The sequence below is a fragment of the Oncorhynchus clarkii genome, chromosome 12 (genome assembly GCF_045791955.1).
Source record: "Oncorhynchus clarkii lewisi isolate Uvic-CL-2024 chromosome 12, UVic_Ocla_1.0, whole genome shotgun sequence".
Lineage (NCBI taxonomy): Eukaryota > Metazoa > Chordata > Actinopteri > Salmoniformes > Salmonidae > Oncorhynchus > Oncorhynchus clarkii.
In genome coordinates, this window is record NC_092158.1 from 75,702,693 (window position 1) to 75,722,126 (window position 19,434).

General features: G+C 43.2%; 1 protein-coding gene across 1 annotated transcript in view; it reads left to right on the plus strand.

Annotated features, from left to right (window-relative positions):
- Nucleotides 1–19,434, plus strand: part of LOC139421307 (protein TANC2-like) — a 137,978-nt gene that overhangs the window by 27,881 nt on the left and 90,663 nt on the right. Inside the window, exon 2 of the mRNA XM_071172057.1 lies at nucleotides 8,031–8,131. The gene's annotated coding sequence lies outside the window, so the exon portion shown is untranslated. The remainder of the gene's footprint in view (nucleotides 1–8,030; nucleotides 8,132–19,434) is intronic.

Sequence of the window (19,434 nt, forward strand, 5' to 3'; positions counted from 1 at the left end):
CTAGGGGTTTGAAACTACATCTAGCTTTACAACCTCAGTGTAGTTAAATGTGGTAATACTAAAATGGTTTTAATAGCAAGCTAAGTAATGTTCTTTCCAAACAAAACATTTTGAGAATATGATACATAACTTTATGCAAAATTAAGTAGTTATTATTGGACTCCGAGAGGAGCTCTTCCTTGATTACCTCTTTATGAAACTAAAGCACAGAGGGATATAATGCACAGATCACGCTGTGCCACCAGAGACAAGGATCCGGGAGAAGGGAGACATGGCTAAAATGTGGGTCTAAGCCCAGGAACAAGAACCCCCTGCTGGGAAAGACTGATATTAAATGTGCTCGGTACATACAGATGTGGAAATTTGGTGGAGCGACTGCAGGAAGGTCGGTCCTGACTGACACCCTTGGCTCTGTGTTGGGTCCTGGCAGAATGCTAAGAGGATGGAGGACTGGGTGTCTACCTGTCACCTCTCCTTCCCTTTTCTGCCTGTCCTCGTGCATCAGCCCTGACAGGGTCTTTTTACTGACCTGTCACTGACCACAGAAAGAACCGGGCTGGCTTCTCGCCAAGCCCTTCCCTCGCCACAGACCCCTTGCCCCTCTGCCTGGGGTGTTAACCCTGCTAAGCCCCCCTGGCAGGGGCACAGCAGGCCAACAGGAAATAGGAGCAGATCAGGCTGCTTTTAAGAGAATGAGAGATGAAGTTGGATGGCTGAGAGGGGTGTCAGGGGGAACATGAGGGGGTAGGAGTGGGGGGACCAATGTTATTTCATACTAAGGAATGACAAATTCAGTCTGCCGAGGGGGCACTGGGTACTGAATAGCAGCGGTGCTCTGAGGAGGAAGAGAATCTGCTTCATTGAGTTTCATTCTGTGTGGAATGAGTCTTCTCTTATTTGTTTTCTTGTCTGGCTGTCACCTCCGGTCTGATAGCCAAGAAGGCAAGCAATAAATTAAACCCTTTTGAAAAGAAAATCAGGCAGTCAGAACATGAGAACTAGAATGATGAACCAGAACATTCTGATTGCTCATCTCGCCAGAGATATTAATTAAAGATTAGTGTCTCTCTCTGTCCACCACAAATATTTAGTTTTGTTTTTAAGTTGCACAGAAATTATACTTGGCTGAAGTGACTGCAAACACTTACTGGCCTAATGTGGCCATGGTGACAGCAAGGAGGGGGTTTTGTACTCCCCTCAAATCTTCTTCCCCATATATTTTTATCCATGTCGGGCTTGTCCTCTGACCTTCTATTGCCCAGTGCCCTTTACGCAAACAGAGTGGCCTAAATATATATGCTATGGGTAGCAAGTAGGGGGGCAGGCATTGGGGCAAGTCCCCTGTTAAGGAGATGCATGACCATTTTGTGATTTATTGAAAAGACTAAAATGTATAAATATCGAAATGGTCAACCAGGACACATCGAGGGCCATTAAAATCTGAAGTGCACTTCCTGGAGAAAGGATGCAAGTTTTTGGTGTACGCTACAGAGCATACTATCCTCTTATCACAAACATGAATGGTACACAGGATGTATCTGTTGAATGCATCCTATGACCCATGCGTTGTGGGTTATTCAGTAGTGTTTAGGATGAATATCCTAAAGATGCAGGCTATCCGAATCCCACTCCACATCATCTTGTAATCAAGATTTTGATCAGCTTGAAGACAGATGGTTTGCCTGAGAGCCCCCTCCCCCTTCCCTTCCTCCGATCCTGAGCTTTAGTATACGTGTCTAGACCAGAGTTATCCAGACTTACAGAATGACACCCACCCTCCCTCCATCTCTCATCCCCCCCACACACACTTCACTGAGCCTTGGAGTCACCATGGAGTTGGGATCATCCATCTAGCACTCGAGCTGTGCTAAAATTAGTGGAGCACTTGGGAAACTTAAGCTGGCGAAGTGCCAAGTCATTGTGCTCTACTGAAACTGTATCTACTGTTTCTACAAGGTGTTGGCTTTTTCAGCAGCTTCAAAATGTTTTTAACACAAATATATCTAATCCTGGTAACATCTCAATACTGAGCTGTTTTTTGTATCAAAACGCAAATGGACCGATAAGGTTTTTGCAGTGTAAAAAAAGAGATCCAAATGTAGGCTAACCATTGTTCATCTTCTGGAGGGCCACATAATGCTACATCTGGGGACCAGACCAGATACTGGGAACAATTGACTCTTTGCCTCTAACGTCTCCATTCTTCAGTAAATGTCCCCAGTAAGAATGAGGATCTGAATGAGCATCTATTCACTGTTGGCTGTGTGTTTTTTTTTGTTGCCTTACCTCATTATTCTTCTCTCTGCATACCATTATACATCTCACTTCAGCCAGCTCTACTCTGAGGAAGCAACAATCGAGGCTTTCATACCATAAGTGCAATATACACACTGCCACCCAAACGTCTGGAGCTTAGAAATGATTTTCATCACTGTGTAGGAGTATGGTGCCCACGCAGAAAGAGGTTTGGGTGTGGCAGCCCTAGAACAGCCTATAGTCTCCTTTACCTCAGGACTGCTGATGACAACTCAAACTGGATAGCCTTCCATAACCATGTCCCATCTCGTGATGTTAATTAGCTAGTAGGGCTACATTTGATATGTAGCACGAGTTGACGCTGCTTTTGTAAGAGCTACTTGATTCCATTGTGAAGAGACTAGAGGTCGACCGATTAATCGGAATGGCCGATTAATTGGGGCCGATTTTAAGTTTTCATAACAATCAGAAATCGTTATTTTTGGGTGCCGATTTGCCGATTTAAAAAAAAAAATATATAAATATATATATTTTTATTTATTAAATGTTTTTTTTTTACCCCTTTTTATTTAATCTTTATTTAACTAGGCAAATCAGTTATTTTCAATGACGGCCTAGGAACGTTGGGTTAACTGCCTCGTTCAGGGGCAGAAAGACAGATTTTCACCTTGTCAGCTCGGGGGAGCCAATCTTGCAACCTTACAGTTAACTAGTCCAACGCAATAACGACCTGCGTCTCTCTCGTTGCACTCCACAAGGAGACTGCCTGTTACGCAAATGCAGTAAGCCAAGGTAAGTTGCTAGCTAGCATTAAACTTATCTTATAAAAATCAATCAATCATAATCACTAGTTAACTACAAATGGTTGATGATATTACTAGATATTATCTAGCGTGTCCTGTGTTGCATATAATCTGACTGAGCATACAAGCATCTAAGTATCTGACTGAGTGGTGGGAGGCAGAAGCAGGCGCGTAAACATTCATTCAAACAGCACTTTAGTGCGTTTTGCCAGCAGCTCTTCGTTGTGTGTCAAGCATTGCGCTGTTTTCACTTCAAACCTATCAACTCCAGAGATGAGGCTGGTGTGACCGAAGTGAAATGGATGGCTAGTTAGCGCTAGCTAATAGCGTTTCAAACTTTACTCGCTCTGAGCCTTGGGGTGGTTGTTTCCCTTGCTCTGCATGGGTAACGCTGCTTCGATGTGGTGGCTGTGGTCGTTGTGTTGCTGGTTCGAGCCCAGGGAGGAGCGAGGAGAGGGACGGAAGCTATACTGTTACACTGGCAATATTAAAGTGCCTATAAGAACATCCAATAGTCAAAGGTTAATGAAATACAAATGGTATAGAGGGAAATAGTACTATAATAACTACAACCTAAAACTTCTTACCTGGGAATATTGAAGACTCATGTTAAAAGGAACCACCGGCTTTCATATGTTCTGAGCAAGGAACTGAAACGTTAGCTTTCTTACATAGCACATATTGCACTTTTAAGTTCTTCTCCAACACTGTTTTTGCATTATTTAAACCAATATGAACATGTTTCATTATTTACTTGAGGCTAAATTGATTTTATTGATGTATTATATTAAGTTAAAATAAGCATTAATTCAGTATTGTTGTAATTGTCATTATTACAAATACAGTTTATTTTTTTCTCAATCGGCCGATTTAATCGGTATTGGCGTTGAAAAATCATAATCGGTCGACCTCTAGAAGAGACTGTGACTGGAGTTGCCACGCTTGACTGACTGGAGGTCTTTGGTGCCCTGTGGCCGAGAGGGGCTCTGTTAAACACAGGACAAACAAACACCTCAGAGCTTCTCCAGTGTGGCAATCCCAGTGCTGTGCTCAGCAACTCCAAACCCTCACCCCCTTCTTTCCAATCCTGTCGTAATGGCAGCGTGACCCTGCGGCTGTGCTCCCTGCTCAAATCCCAAATCCCAGGGTGCTCAGTCTCACAACATGTTTTGGATTCCTGATGCTGTTTGTGTGTGTGTGAATTGTACAGTATGTGTGGATTGAGTATCTGTCTGTGGGTGGTTGGAGATTTTTTTTTCTCCTTTTGACTATTTGTCCATTGTGCAGTGTGTGGCTTGTCTAGTTCTGTGGTTTCTTTGAGCATAGCGTTTGTGTGTGTGTGTTACGGTTTTCTTGAGTTGAAGGCGAGGCGGACCAAAATGCAGCGTGGTTTCTATTCATGGTTCTTTAATAAAGACTCTACACATGAACAAACTAACAAAACAAGAAACGTGCAAACCCAAAACAGCCCTATCTGGTGTAAACACAGAGACAGGAACAATCACCCACGAAACACTCAAAGAATATGGCTGCCTAAATATGGTTCCCAATGAGAGACAACGATAAACACCTGCCTCTGATTGAGAACCACTCCAGACAGCCATAGACTATACTAGAAAACCCCACTAAACCACAATCCCAATACCTACAAAAACCCCAAGACAAAACACACCACATAATAAACCCATGTCACACCCTGGCCTAACCAAAATAATAAAGAAAACACAAAATACTAAGACCAGGGCGTGACAGTGTGTGTGTGTGTGTCCAGGTGTGTGCGTGTCTGCCCCTTCATCTGGGTCTTTCATCTTCATGTGCAGCCTGTTTTATACCTTCCCCTCATTTTTTAAAACTTTATCTCCACTTCACTCATCCTTGCTCTCACCACCCGAATCTCCCTCTCTCTCTTTCCTATAAACCTTTCACATAATGTCTGTTTTGTTCAGAGCGCCCAGCGACTCGTAGCCAGTATTTGCATATGTGACAGATCCCATATTCTCTCCTCCCTGCCCGGGGCCAACACCCGCCAGAGCATGTAGGAGTCAAGGGCTGCCCTCTCAGACAAAGTGAATGATCTCTCTATCGCCTCTCAATCCTTCCCAGCAATTCAGTTGCCCTCTCATTCAGCTGAATAGGGACCCGCAGATCGCAACAGATCGGCCATTTTGTGGCTTGAGTAAGAATCCGTATGCTTTGTCAGTGAGTATTGGTTGAAGCATATACTGTAATATGGCTAACTCTGTCCTCAGAGCTTCTGCTATTGTCTGGTGGTGGGTGGATGATGGTGTAGGCTACTTGAAGTTTTGCTGCCAACCTATTGTACGTTGTCCAGATTTCAACTCAATTGGCCAAGCACCTTCCTTTCCTTTATCTGTGCTGATGTGTGGAGGTGAAAGAGAATTTCCAGTAGTTTTTAGGCTAAATTCTTTCATCTTTCCTGCTTTTTAAATTCAGTCAGAGAGCTACTTTAGACTATTGAGATGCACCCTCTTACTTTCATTCTCTGGTTTGGATGACTGAACTTGTGGGTGATTTAAATTCCCCTAGCCCAGTGTGTATGCTTTCTCTGAGTGGAGGGGCTCTAAGCTTACTCCCTCAGCCAAAGACAAATAACCTAACTGGAAAATCACCCCATTCCCCTAGTGGATTCAGGGTATTGAATAATATCCCTCTGTGTTCGCCTGTGTTTGTGCGTCTCCTTATATGTAACTTATTTCTTGGGGGAAATATCGCTTCACTTTGACTAGTATTGGATCACTCTGCACTGTCAACAGCTATAAAGCATAAATAATAACGCTCTTCTCGCTCCCTTCTGCTCTCTGCCTTTCCTGGCCAGTTTAATAGCCAAGAATACTGCTAAACATTGTTTGAATTCGACTAGTACCTGAATGCGAAAATACCACATCAATTCCACATGAGATGTCAGCCAGTACAGTTTGTGCAAGCCTCTTGAGTCTGAGCATTGTGTTAGTCTTCCACATGTAGGTATATTTCACTCAACCATACATGTGTAACGCAGCCTTTCTTTTGTTATCATAAAAGCCAGTGCTGCAAGAGATGGGGACCTTTGATGCCTTGGGGGAAATCATGACATCATAGAGGATGTGCAACTTTCTTGCAGTTGAGCAGGTTCGGGTGTCGCTTACTTAAAATCCCTTGACTCGCTCCAGTCTACAGGGCTGCTCCTCCTTTTCTCATCTGTCATCTCTGGTGTTTTGGCTATAGCTCAGTTGTATCTGTATCACACACCGCAATAACGTACAGGGCTTGTGTGTTGCATGCACAAAAGAGCCTAGCGTTGCCCGTGAGTTCACTTTTAGAAACCTGAGGTAAGACCCCTTATGCATGTCTTCTCTTGGGCGGAACATTTGGAAACTTTCCATGCGCTGTAACACCGTACCCAAACCGGCCCTGCGCCATCGAGCGCAAGTTGATTTTGTCCCCCCACACCAAACGCGGCCTTTCAGGTTTGTACCTGTTTCCTCCAGCATCTTCACAAGGTACTTTGCTGCTGTTCTGGGATTGATTTGCACTTTTCACACCAAAATACATTCATCTCTAGGAGACAGAACGTGTCTCCTTCCTGAGCGGTATGACGGATGCGTGGTCCCGTGGTCTTTATACTTGCGTACTATTCTTTGTACAGATGAACGTGGTACCCTCAGGCGTTTGGAAATTGCTCCCAAGGATGAACCAGGCTTGTGGAGGTCTACAATTTTGGGCTGATTTCTTTTGATTTTCCCATGATGTCAAGCAAAGAGGCACTGAGTTTGAAGGTAAGCCTTGAAATACATCCACAGGTACACCTCCATTTGACACAAATTATGTCAATTAGCCTATCAGAAGCTTCTAAAGCAATGACATAATTTTCTGGAATTTTCCAGTTTAAAGGCACAGTCAACTTGGTGTATGTAAACTTCTGTATCCCTGCAATTGTGATACAGTGAAATAATCTGTCTGCAAACAATTGTTGGAAAAATTACTTGTGTCACGCACAAAGTAAATGTCCTAATCGACTTGCCAAAATGATAGTTTGTTAACAAGAAATTTGTGGAGTGGTTGAAAAACGAGTTTTAATGACTCCAACCTAAGTGTATGTAATCTTCCGACTTCAACTGTATATGGCGATTGGCAATTAACTTTAATTAAAGGTGTATTACCACCACCGACCTCCATTCGTCTTTCAGTCACCCACGTGGGTATATGCAATGAGGAGATGGCACGTGGGTATATGGTTCTTTTAACCAATAAGGAGATGGGAGAGGCAGGACTTGCAGCGCAATCAGCGTCACAAATAGAACTGACTTCTACTTTATCTCTTTGCAATGCAGACGCTTGTTGGTGCGTGCAAGTAGTGTGGGTGCAGTAATTGAATAACAAGCATGTCTACATTTATTTTGCAACGCGAGCGGGGATGTCAGCATGTAAGGGGTCAATGTGCTCCTTTGAGGAAAAAAAAGACATGAACACCAAAATAGAGGGAGGAGAAAGGGTAAAAGAACGAAGGATGTCCAGGAACGGGGCCAGATTGTTGAAAAATTATTCTGACAGATCTGAGTTTTTATTTTCTTTGTGATGTTTTTCATGGCTCGGCCTTGGCAGAATCTCTCCCTCTCTTCTCCCAGGGGAGGAGTCAATCAATCAAATGTATTATAAAGCCCTTTTTACATCAGCAGATGTCTCAAAGTGCTATACAGAAACCCAGCCTAAAACCCCAAACAGCAAGTAATGCAGGAGTCTGTGGTGTGTCCTCATGCTGACTTCACCATGTGTTACTGTGCCCCATATTCATATGAAGCTAATGTCTTAATCGAAAATCCCAAACTCCTATGTTGTCTGCCATGCAGTCTGAGAATATAAACCTTATTGGAAAATGAGACTGTGTTATTCAGTTAGCGGGTTATGCAAAGGTTGGCTGTAATGCTGGCTGTTGACACTATGAAATACTTACTGATGTTTTCTCTTTTGCAGATACACCAGAGTGCATCAGTTGGGAGATGGGAGAAGGGCTTAGGCTTGAGCCCGTCACTACCCCACCCATCTCACTGTGAGGCCTTTGTCTCCTACTCATGGTAAGTCCCCACAGCCTACATCCCAGAAACAATTTTTTTAATGTAATGTGCGTGTCATGTGCTATTGTTTAGATGTCATGTTATGCCACAGAAAAAGTGTGGGGCAGACAATGCCAGTTTTGTCTGAGCATAGGGACAGTGTTCGTGACTGTGAGAAACTGAATATCTGGTTGAAGTTGGTCTGTTGTGAGTAGCTTAACTATCCATGAAACTATCAACTCTACAAAACCACGTTTTACATTTTTTATAGGGAAGCAACAGCAGGGTATGGTCACATTATATGGTCTGAATGAAACTGTTCAACTTCTATAAATGTACATCCTCTCTCAGGTCCAAACTACTCTTTCTCTACACTACGACCAAGAAATTGTAAAAGTTCCCCAGATAGAACTGTTGGCAGAGGTAAGGTAGGCAATGGCAATAGTTTCCCAGATCGAACTGTTGGCAGAGGTAAGGTAGGCAATGGCAATAGTTTCCCAGATCGAACTGTTGGCAATGGTAATAGTTTCCCAGATCGAACTGTTGGCAGAGGTAAGGTAGGCAATGGTAATAGTTTCCCAGATCGAACTGTTGGCAGAGGTAAGGTAGGCAATGGTAATAGTTTCCCAGATCGAACTGTTGGCAGAGGAAAGGTAGGCAATGGTAATAGTTTCCCAGATCGAACTGTTGGCAGAGGTAAGGTAGGCAATGGTAATAGTTTCCCAGATCGAACTGTTGGCAGAGGAAAGGTAGGCAATGGTAATAGTTTCCCAGATCGAACTGTTGGCAGAGGTAAGGTAGGCAATGGTAATAGTTTCCCAGATCGAACTGTTGGCAGAGGTAAGGTAGGCAATGGTAATAGTTTCCCAGATCGAACTGTTGGCAGAGGAAAGGTAGGCAATGGTAATAGTTTCCCAGATCGAACTGTTGGCAGAGGTAAGGTAGGCAATGGTAATAGTTTCCCAGATCGAACTGTTGGCAGAGGAAAGGTAGGCAATGGTAATAGTTTCCCAGATCGAACTGTTGGCAGAGGTAAGGTAGGCAATGGTAATAGTTTCCCAGATTGAACTGTTGGCAGAGGAAAGGTAGGCAATGGCAATAGTTTCCCAGATCGAACTGTTGGCAGAGGTAAGGTAGGCAATGGTAATAGTTTCCCAGATTGAACTGTTGGCAGAGGAAAGGTAGGCAATGGTAATAGTTTCCCAGATCGAACTGTTGGCAGAGGTAAGGTAGGCAATGGTAATAGTTTCCCAGATTGAACTGTTGGCAGAGGAAAGGTAGGCAATGGTAATAGTTTCCCAGATCGAACTGTTGGCAGAGGTAAGGTAGGCAATGGTAATTCCACGTGTTGCAGTTTTATATTCCTCGTGAAAAATAATGCACAATTTTTTTGCATTTAAGCCTAAATACACTTTACCTTAAATTCATAAAACGTTACATTCTCTACAGAAACTTCGATCAATACAAATTGGAGCTGTCAAATATGATGGGTCAGTTGTATATCCAGCCATACACTTAGCATGTGTACATTTGTGAGAGATGGGCTATGTCATTTACATGTACCTGGTATTTCAAAACAGCAGCAAGGCAGGTACTTAACAAAGCTCTCCTTTCAATGTTCCTATAGCCACAAGCTAGAATTCATTGTCCTGATTGTTGACATTGTTTTGGGAACAACAAAATCCAGTCACGTTGCTATTTGATGGGTAGGAAGCAACAAGTGACTGATCAAAACATCTCCACATCTCACTGCTCACGGATATCAAACAACTCCAATAACACACAAAACTGCATGGAGCAACAACCAGAAAGACTAACTTCCAACAAGAATTGCCACACATCCCATACTCATTTAATGCAATAAAGCGACAAGTGAGACCCAAACAAAGCCAGCCCTGTGTTAAACTCAGTAGCCCTCTCCCTAGCCTCTCTTTAGAGAACACTGTCTTGTTTTCTTCTCACAGAGCTGAGGCGAGCGTCACCATGTCCACTCAAGGCTCATCTAATTATCCAGTGGCCGCCCAGCCGTGAAATTGGTGTTTTGCTGTGAAATGGAGCCATTGTGGCTGGAGGAGACCTTGGCGTTTTGAGAGACCGTCGCAAGGTCCCTTTTCTTTAGAACGGACAAGGGCCGGGCAAGGAGGAGGAGACAACGAATGGCGTATCCAGTCCGGCCAATTCAAGGCGGCCATAATGAGCATAACAGCAGCGAGGGCAGGCACACCACAGTGGATTAGCAGAGGATTATTACCTTTGATCTGTTATGAAGAGGGAGGAGCTAGGCAAAGGGCAATTAGCTGCGAGGCAGCCGACTGACTTCTTTCTTTTGTGGCTGTTGTCAAGGGGAGTAAGAGATACTGTGCTGTTTGCTTAAGACGTGATGGCTGAATGGGGTAGTGTGAAAGAAACCGACAGGGACTGGATTTTCATGGTGGTGGTGGTGGTGCATATGTAGATGGAAATCCATCAAACAAAGACTGATTTGAATGGTTTCTGGGGTATTTCTATCTTAAATGAATATGTATTAATGTAACAATTCTGATTTCTAGAGTCACTTCTGTAGTAGGCTTATGCTTTATATAATCATACCGGCTAATGGAGAGAATAATTGGAAAAGTCTTTCACTATTTTCAGTGACTCGTTTTATTGACATGTCAAATGGACAGGCGGGTGCCTAGCTAATTGTTTGACCATTTCTTGGAGATTCCATGAGATTAGGATGTAAACCTCTCATGATTTGCTTGTGGTTTGATCGGTTTGTTACTCAAGAGGACATGATTGGATGAAAACATTACCGATCTTTTATGAGAAGGTTTAGAGACTGACCTAATGCATTTTAAAGGGGTTAATAATGACTTCTTACAACCTTTACAATCAGGTAAGCGTGATAGATCCCTAGGGTCCACTTCCATGGAGAAAATTGCTCTGTAAGATTTTGTAACCCATGCTCAAGTGGTCCAACTCAGCGCCACTGCTGCATACCTTTCCTTGATGACATAGCTGCTGCGTTACTCATACGATTAACCTAGTAAATGCTTTCAAGCCTTTGCTAATGACGTGTTTATGAAAAGTATCAGCAGGACTATTCATCTGCTTAGCATTTAGCATTAGCCTAAAGCCTTTAAAACATTCTGGCGCATTAAAATAGTTCAAATTGCCCGCCGAGAACCACAGCGACGTCTCACTTTTGAGCACCGCTGTGATTAAGGTGTTAGCTCGCCACCTGTGATCAAGTGACAAAGCTATTGTGTGTTATTTTAAGCACAGGCATCTGTTTCTCAAATGTCTGCTGTTTTTAATTGTCTTGAAGCAAGTCCGCATGCTTTTATGCACATGAATTAATTTAGATGTAACTATTCTACCCTTCGCTGTTGTCATGAGCAGTTCAATTTCAAATGCTGTCAAACCAAATAATCTTCACCTATGACCCACGTATCTTGTAGGTTAAGTGAATTGTTTTCTTCCCTGTATGATTTGCAAAACAAGCCGTCCTTGACGCATACTGTATTTCCCCCAGCATGATTGTGCTGTCATGTACATTCACTACAACTAACAATTTATTTAGCTCCGATAGCCAATTAGACTGTCTGCATGAGCCCCGGTCTGTTTACTCAGACCCACTCAGGCGTTAGAGTGCTTATTAGTTATCGGTCTTCTTGGGGGTCTGGGTGGACAGCAAAGCATTTTGGATTGACAGAGCGCCTCAGCCCTCGTTTTCCAACCGTTTACGTCGTGTCATTGGATGCTCATGTCATTGGAAGCTCACACTGCCACTCAAGATTAGACAATCCTTCCAGGTCCAGGATTGGTGAGATGTCACTCATCGGGCCGGCAGCAACATGAGCAATTATCATATTATTTTAGTTGCAAATCGGAGCAGGCCAAGCCGCTGTTAAACCCCCTGCCTCTCGCTTCATACAGCAGGCACATTACAACTAGAGGTCGACCGATTATGATTTTTCAACGCCGATACCGATTATTGGAGGACTAAAAAAAGCCGATACCAATTAATCGGCCTATTTATTTATTTTTAATAATGACAATTACAACAATACTGAATGAACACTTATTTTAACTTAATGTAATACATCAATAAAAATCTATTTAGCCTCAAATAAATAATGAAACGTGTTCAATTTGGTTTAAATAATGCAAAAACAAAGTGTTGGAGAAGTAAAAGTGCAATATGTGCCATGTAAAAAAGCTAACGTTTGAGTTCCTTGCTCAGAACATGAGAACATATGAAAGTTGGTGGTTCTTTTTAACATGAGACTTCAATATTCCAAGGTAAGAGGTTTTAGGTTGTAGTTAATATAGTATTTATAGGACTATTTCTCTCTATACCATTTGTATTTCATTAACCTTTGGATGTTCTTATAGGCACTATAGTATTGCCAGTGTAACAGTGTAGCTTCCGTCCCTCTCCTCGCCCCTACCTGGGCTCGAACCAGGAACTCATCGACAACAGCCACACTCGAAGCAGCGTTACCCAACGCTCCACAAAAGCCGCGGACCTTGCAGAGCAAGGGGAATAACTACTCCAAGTCTCAGAGCGAGTGACGTTTGAAACACTATTAGCGCACACCCCGCTAACTAGCTAGCCATTTCACATCGGTTACACCAGCCATTAGGCTAATAGGCTTGAAGTCATAAACAGCGCTGTGCTTGCGAAGAGCTGCTGGCAAACGCACGAAAGTGCTGTTTGAATGAATGCTTACGAGCCTGCTGCTGCCTACCATCGCTCAGTCAGTCTGCTCTATCAAATCATAGACTTAATTATAACATAACACACAGAAATACGAGCCTTTGGTCATTAATATGGTCGAATCCGGAAACTATCATTTTGAAAATGAAATGTTTATTATGTCAGTGAAATACGGAACCGTTCGGTATTTTATCTTAACGGGTGGCATCCCTAAGTCTAAATATTCTTGTTACATTGCACAACCTTCAATGTTATGTCATAATTATGTAAAATTATGGCAAATTAGTTCGCAATGAGCCAGGTTGCCCAAACTGTTGCATATACCCTGACTCTGCGTGCAATGAACGCAAGAAAAGTGACACAATTTCACCTGGTTAATATTGCCTGCTAACCTGGATTTCTTTTATCTAAATATGCAGGTTTAAAAATATATACTTCTGTGTATTGATTTTAAGAAAGGCATTGGTGTTTATGGTTAGGTACAGTCATCCAACGATTGTGCTTTTCTCGCAAATGCGCTTTTGTTAAATCATCCCCCAGCGTTGCATCGATTATATGCAACGCAGGACACGCTAGATAAACTAGTAATATCATCAACCATGTGTAGTTATAACTAGTGATTATGATTGATTGTTTTTATAAGATAAGTTTAATGCTAGCTAGCAACTTACCTTGGCTTCTACTGCATTCGCGTAACAGGCAGGCTCCTCGTGGAGTGCAATGAGAGGCAGGCAGGTGGTTAGAGCGTTAACTGTAAGGTTGTAAGATTGGATCCCCCGAGCTGACAAGGTGAAAATCTGTCGTTCTGCCACTGAACAAGGCAGTTAACCCACTGTTCCTAGGCCGTCATTGAAAATAAGAATGTGTTCTTAACTGACTTGCCTAGTTAATTAAAAATATAAAGCATTTTTTTTATTTTTATCAGCGCCCAAAAATACCGATTTCCGATTGTTATGAAAACTTGAAATCAGCCCTAATTAATCGGCCATTCCGATTAATCGGTCGACCTCTAATTACAACTCTCGCTCCCTACATCTGCCCTCAGGGATAGGAGCTCATGGTGGACATTTTGTCTGACAATTCGAGCCATCATGGCCGTTGACATAGTCACAGCCCTCCTTCTCTTTCTCACACATCTTTCTCGGTATTCGCTCTCACCTCCTTCCATCTCTCACGCAACTTCTCATGCTGTAACTCGCTAGTTCTCGGTTTCTGTTCTCTCATTCCCTTTTTATTTATCTTTTAATATCCTCCCTTACACTCTTATTCTCTTCACCCAATCACTGAACATAACAGCACAGACACAAGTGAGGAGAGATGATGGAGGGGAAGTGCGGAGAGGGAGAACGAACATAAGATTGGCGTAATTACAGAGCACCTTGTTTTTCATGGTCAGGTGGACTGAGTGTCTGAGTACAGCAATAACAGTCAACCGGCTTTGTGTACAGAGAGCCGCGGCACGAAGCAGATTTGTTTTAGAGGCAGTCGGATACACAGTGGAAGTAGGAGTGGGCGTTCGCTCGGCGGGGGTCTCATCTGATGCAGACTGCAGCAGATCTGTCAGTGGTGTTCTTTCACGTTGTTGACGTGACTGTTTAGTTGATGGGTTAGACATGTACTGTCAGGAGGTTTATCCACTCAGGTGTGTAGTAGTACACTCCCACAAAATATACACACCATAGACAAAGTCCCCCACCTGTTTGATCGCTTGAGTGATGAAGCCAATGTAATCCTACTACTACTCTATTCAAACCCCCTCATCACCCTTCACACCCACAGCCCTTATGCATTTATAGGCCACTAGAGGAGGTATAGTAATCCCCTGAGTTCATTGTACATCTTTCCCTTGAGTTCAGTGCTCACAAAGAATGTACTTTCTCTACTTCAAAGTTGTCCAAGATCAGTCACTATTCTAGGTCTCTTCTTCTGCTTCTTTCTGCCCCCCCCCCCCCCACACACACACACATCTCTCCTTCTGTTTTTCACCTTACCTCATCTTGTCGTCATGCATCATTCTGACCGGCTGCGTAATCTGAAACCTTGGCTTCTGGTCCTCCCACATTGCCTGTAAACTCCAGAACACAACTGTACTGAGAGATGATCTGCCAGGCTGCAGATAACAGATTATTTTCTGAGAACCTGGGCATTCTGTTACAGGTTGAATGGGTCTGATGATGATGATAATGTGGTTGATGTTGATAACATTTGTTATTGATGATGATGATGGGGGATTATGATGAATATACTCTCTGCTCTCTACCAGTGTATGGGTACAGAAATGTCTGATTTGACAACCCACTGAGCCCCTAAACCCTCCTCCACCTGAAAACATAAACTCCAGCAGCGCAGAGGAAGAATCGAAATCTATGAATAATTTAAACTAAAAATAGAACCCTAGCTGTCAGATATTTTTTGTATTTCCTTCTCATGCCCTCGTGTTGCAGCGGATTGAATCAGCCAGTGGCTGGTGTTGATAGTCAAGTCTTACTGACAGACTTGACATGCATTCCTACAGCCCATCTAGTACTCCTCAAAGACCTCTCAATGGAGTGTCCAGTACCTCTGTGACTCCCACTAACTTGATCTGCCGGTCGGTCACCTGTGCCTACGTGTCATTTTAGTCATGTTTCAGTGCCACTACTTAACCCCTGTAACCAGTGCTTTATTTGTAAATCGGGAGGTCCCGGAACACATAGTGAGGGGGGGGTTGATTATCCTGGGGACTCTGAGGTACCGTAGCAGCGCAGCAGACAGAGTAAACAGCCAAGTAGCCGACTGACTGTATGCGGTAGTGAAACGGACAGCACTCTCCAAGGTGCTGATTAATTCAAAGCATTTTAGACGTCACTGCAGTATGCATGCTCACATACTTGTGTAAACCCAGCAGCTATACTCATGTCCGAATTTCTTATATCCTAATTTTCGAGACTTCAATGTACAGCAACATTTTTAGACAACACTGCAGAACACCTGAACACCTGCCATATGCATACATACAACAAGACCTGACTTTCGTATCATTTTCAAGACCTCAATGTAGCAGTAGAACAAATCACAATTTCGGAATAGAACTTCAAATAAAAATAAATCAATATAGGCTACAGCAGAACACACATATAGGCTTCCTGCCTCAGATTACCTTCACATGTACAGGATTTTCTTTTTCCTACCTTAGTTTTCAAAACCTCCCACAATGACTCTCCCTAAGTCCATTTAACTCCTGAGGGTCAATTTCTTGCGCAAAGCCATGAGTGGACCAGTGGCTGTGATGTTTAGCCTCCTCCTACGGCTGTTCTGAAGACTGGATGTAGTGTTAACTATAACCTGGGTGTCTCTTTAGCCTCGTCGCCACCAAATGCACCTTGGTTCGGACATGTCCAAAAAACAATTTTCTGAGGGCTCTTTGTTTTTTAGTTTTATTAACTGTACATTCCACCCACTCCTGCTAGTTCAATCCCTCCAGTCATTTCCAGTGGTGATGCTCCTCTCCTCTGGCACTGACAGTACTCTGGCTCGTTCTGGGTTCGTTTTAACCTTCTTTTTTAGGATTTTTGGACTTCAAAAATTGCCTTTTCTTATCCGTTTTTAATTTGGCTTTCCCACGATTCAAATTCAGCAGAAAGACGACTAGCCTAGGCTACATAACGTGATTACGTAGGGACCTCTTCACTAGTTGACTACCAAGACCTGCTCTATCAAGATCAGTTAAATACCCAACCAGCCCTCCCCATAACCTCTATGTACAAATAAGAGAGCAGGTCTGAAATCCGTGTGTTAGGGGTGGATGATTACACAGAAGGATAGGATGACTGTGCTTTTACATGGTCTTTCTGGGGGTGGGATAAATAATTAGAAGGCAACTTGATTTAACACTGATTGCTTTCATTAGAATGTCTACAGTGCAAACAATTAATAAATCATGAGGTACCGGACCCGGGAAAATAGGTGGCGGAACAAAGTAAAATCCGAGCACTGCCTCTAACCCTTTATCTTGGTCAGGGTTGTCTCCCTATTGGTCTTCCTATTGGTCCTCTCGGTGACCACAGGGAGTTTGTGGCTGTTGACATGCTCGTATAGATGTACTCGCAGGGGGAGAAGGAACACATTTTACCAGGTAGAAAGGCATTGACTTCACATCAAAGGACACACGGTGGCAGCTAGAGGGTCCTGTGAAGCTCTTGCTAGATACAGAACCTTTGTTTAGTTCCACATCACAGTGGTAAAAGTAATCCGTTTGTAGTCAAATAATATTTAGGCTAGCTAGGAATCCAAACAGTCCTTGTATCTGTGTGGTTTTTGGCTCACTGTGTCTATTCCTGCCAAGGACACTTCATTTTCAGATCAACACATGGTTTCCATTAGGAGGTCCAGAAGTGCCCATGTCAAGCAAGGTTGTTTATCACCAAATGAAGATAGCTTGGCTGTCAGGTGGCCTAGTTGCTTTGTCCAGATGGAGACACACCATTCTGTACAATCAGTTGTTCCAAAATCTAAGCTCCTTCTCCTTTTTCAGATTAGAAAATAAGTCATTTGTGAAGGCTTCTGGTTGGTATTTGCACGTTGTAAGTTATAACATTAAAAGTAATTAGTCCCCCTCCCAGTGTTGTCCTTAACACTTTTGAGTAGGGTACTTTTGTAAACAATGTAGCATGTATTTAGTGCTTAGAAGCTCATTAGTGAGAAGTTGATTTTGGAAATTGTGCCAATTTCTCCCTGTTCATCTTTTTGTCCACTGGGTAAGCATTTAGTAACATAGTATTTCTTATTCCCTTACCCCAAATAGCTTCTGGATCTTATGCTTAAGGCTAATTCATTGATGGCTAATTAGCTTTGTGTTAACCTCAGATTTGAAACCTCACTATAATGATATGTTACCAGGAACACCCACTCTTGAGTGATCGACCAAAAAGAAAGGCCCTTTCTGTACCTCGCTGCCTCTTCTTTTCAACGAGCTTAATGTTTTAGTGCTGCTTAACTTTAATTAGAGGTGCTGGCTGGCCTCGTCTGGTTCCACTCAGTCACTCCTCTGTCACACAGCCAGACGGAGCCAGGTCTCTAATAGCAATATTGGAGCAGCAGTGAAAGGGTGCGAGGCGTTTTACATGCAAACAACATGGCCGCCTTCATCTCCCTCTCTTATTATCCCTCTGCCTCATGTTTTGAATGTGTTTGTGGTTAGCCTATTGCTTGTATCCACACAAACCTGCGCCCATGTTTGGCCTGTAGAGGAAATAGTCAAATTCTCAGTCAATAAGCCCTTCAAACTACGGTATGTGGGGGTGTGTTAATCTGTTTTGGACGGTTGCTCCCTCACCTCTGAACCATGGTTACCTTGTCTGACTGCAAATGTAATTATAAGCAAGTTAAATGCAGTTTCCTAAGCAGAAAAGCCAATTCTGTTTCAGAGAAACACAAGAGCGGGAAAGCTGGGGTTATAGTCGTAGCAGTTGATGGTTTGCCTGTGGACAGACATTTTTTTCTTTCCATTTCCTGAGCTCCAAAGGACTGTGCTTAGTGTGTTTGCTGGGCTACTGGACAGAGGACGGAATGGGGGATTGCTTTTGGAAACTAATTTCACCCCTGCTCCGCTTTCAGAGATCCTTGAAGAACGGCTTCACTTGCAGCCCCACTCTTCTCATCATGTCAGTGGCCTGCTTGTTGCTCCACACATACATCTTGTAAACATGGGTGTCACTCGCTTGAGCAGCAGTGTTCAAAGCAGACCCCTCACTAATTGCTGTATGAATGCCTAGGTCTTTCGCCCCAGGGGCAAGGATGTGGAAAGTCAATAGAGTTTACGACAGAGGCCCCCAGACTTTAATGCTGCAGTTTATCGGGGCTACAATTACACCTTGCACACAACGAAGGCTCCTCACCATCAACCTGCCCCTCTCAGAAAGAAAGGAGCATATTTGCTTTTGACTTCAAACCATTCTTGTTGGTAGGCCACAACCATAGTACGTGCAGCGATGACGGTCCTTATCCCATACTGTAATTTGTCTAAACTGCTGAAATACACACACTCATGTGGTTCTGCTGCAATCAGGCTGAAGGTTCGTTCTCCTACTTCACCTCTGGGATGTCTGTAATAGTTAATATTTAACCAGGGCTCACCTCGCAACCACAACTTCTCCAGAGCTCACTGCCATCGGGTTCAAGGGTTTTGCCTATAGCCTAAGCGGAGGCTGTCTCACGTAGAGAAGACTCATCCTCCTGATAGGGTTTGACATGTCTCTCAGGGAATGGACACAACCTTTTACCAGGCTGTAGGAACCATCTACAGACCCTTCTCTACCATTGCATTTCTTCTTTGGATCAAGGCCTGATGGAGAAGCACATCAGACTGACTTGCATCTAAATTATGCATCTGTTGTTCTCTGATTACAGTACGGCTAGTGAAGAAATTCTATGCCAAGTCATCCTCAAATGAGACGAGACATTACAATATTTCCAATGTTATAATTAGCAAATAGCCTAGCATCTGAACATTTGACAGATTCCATCGTCACCGTAATAACACACCGCAGTGATGAGAAAGATCCTCTGTATTCCAAAGCTCTCGATCTGTACATTATCGACAACACTTGCCTCAAACCTTTCATTTTTATTTTGCCATTTT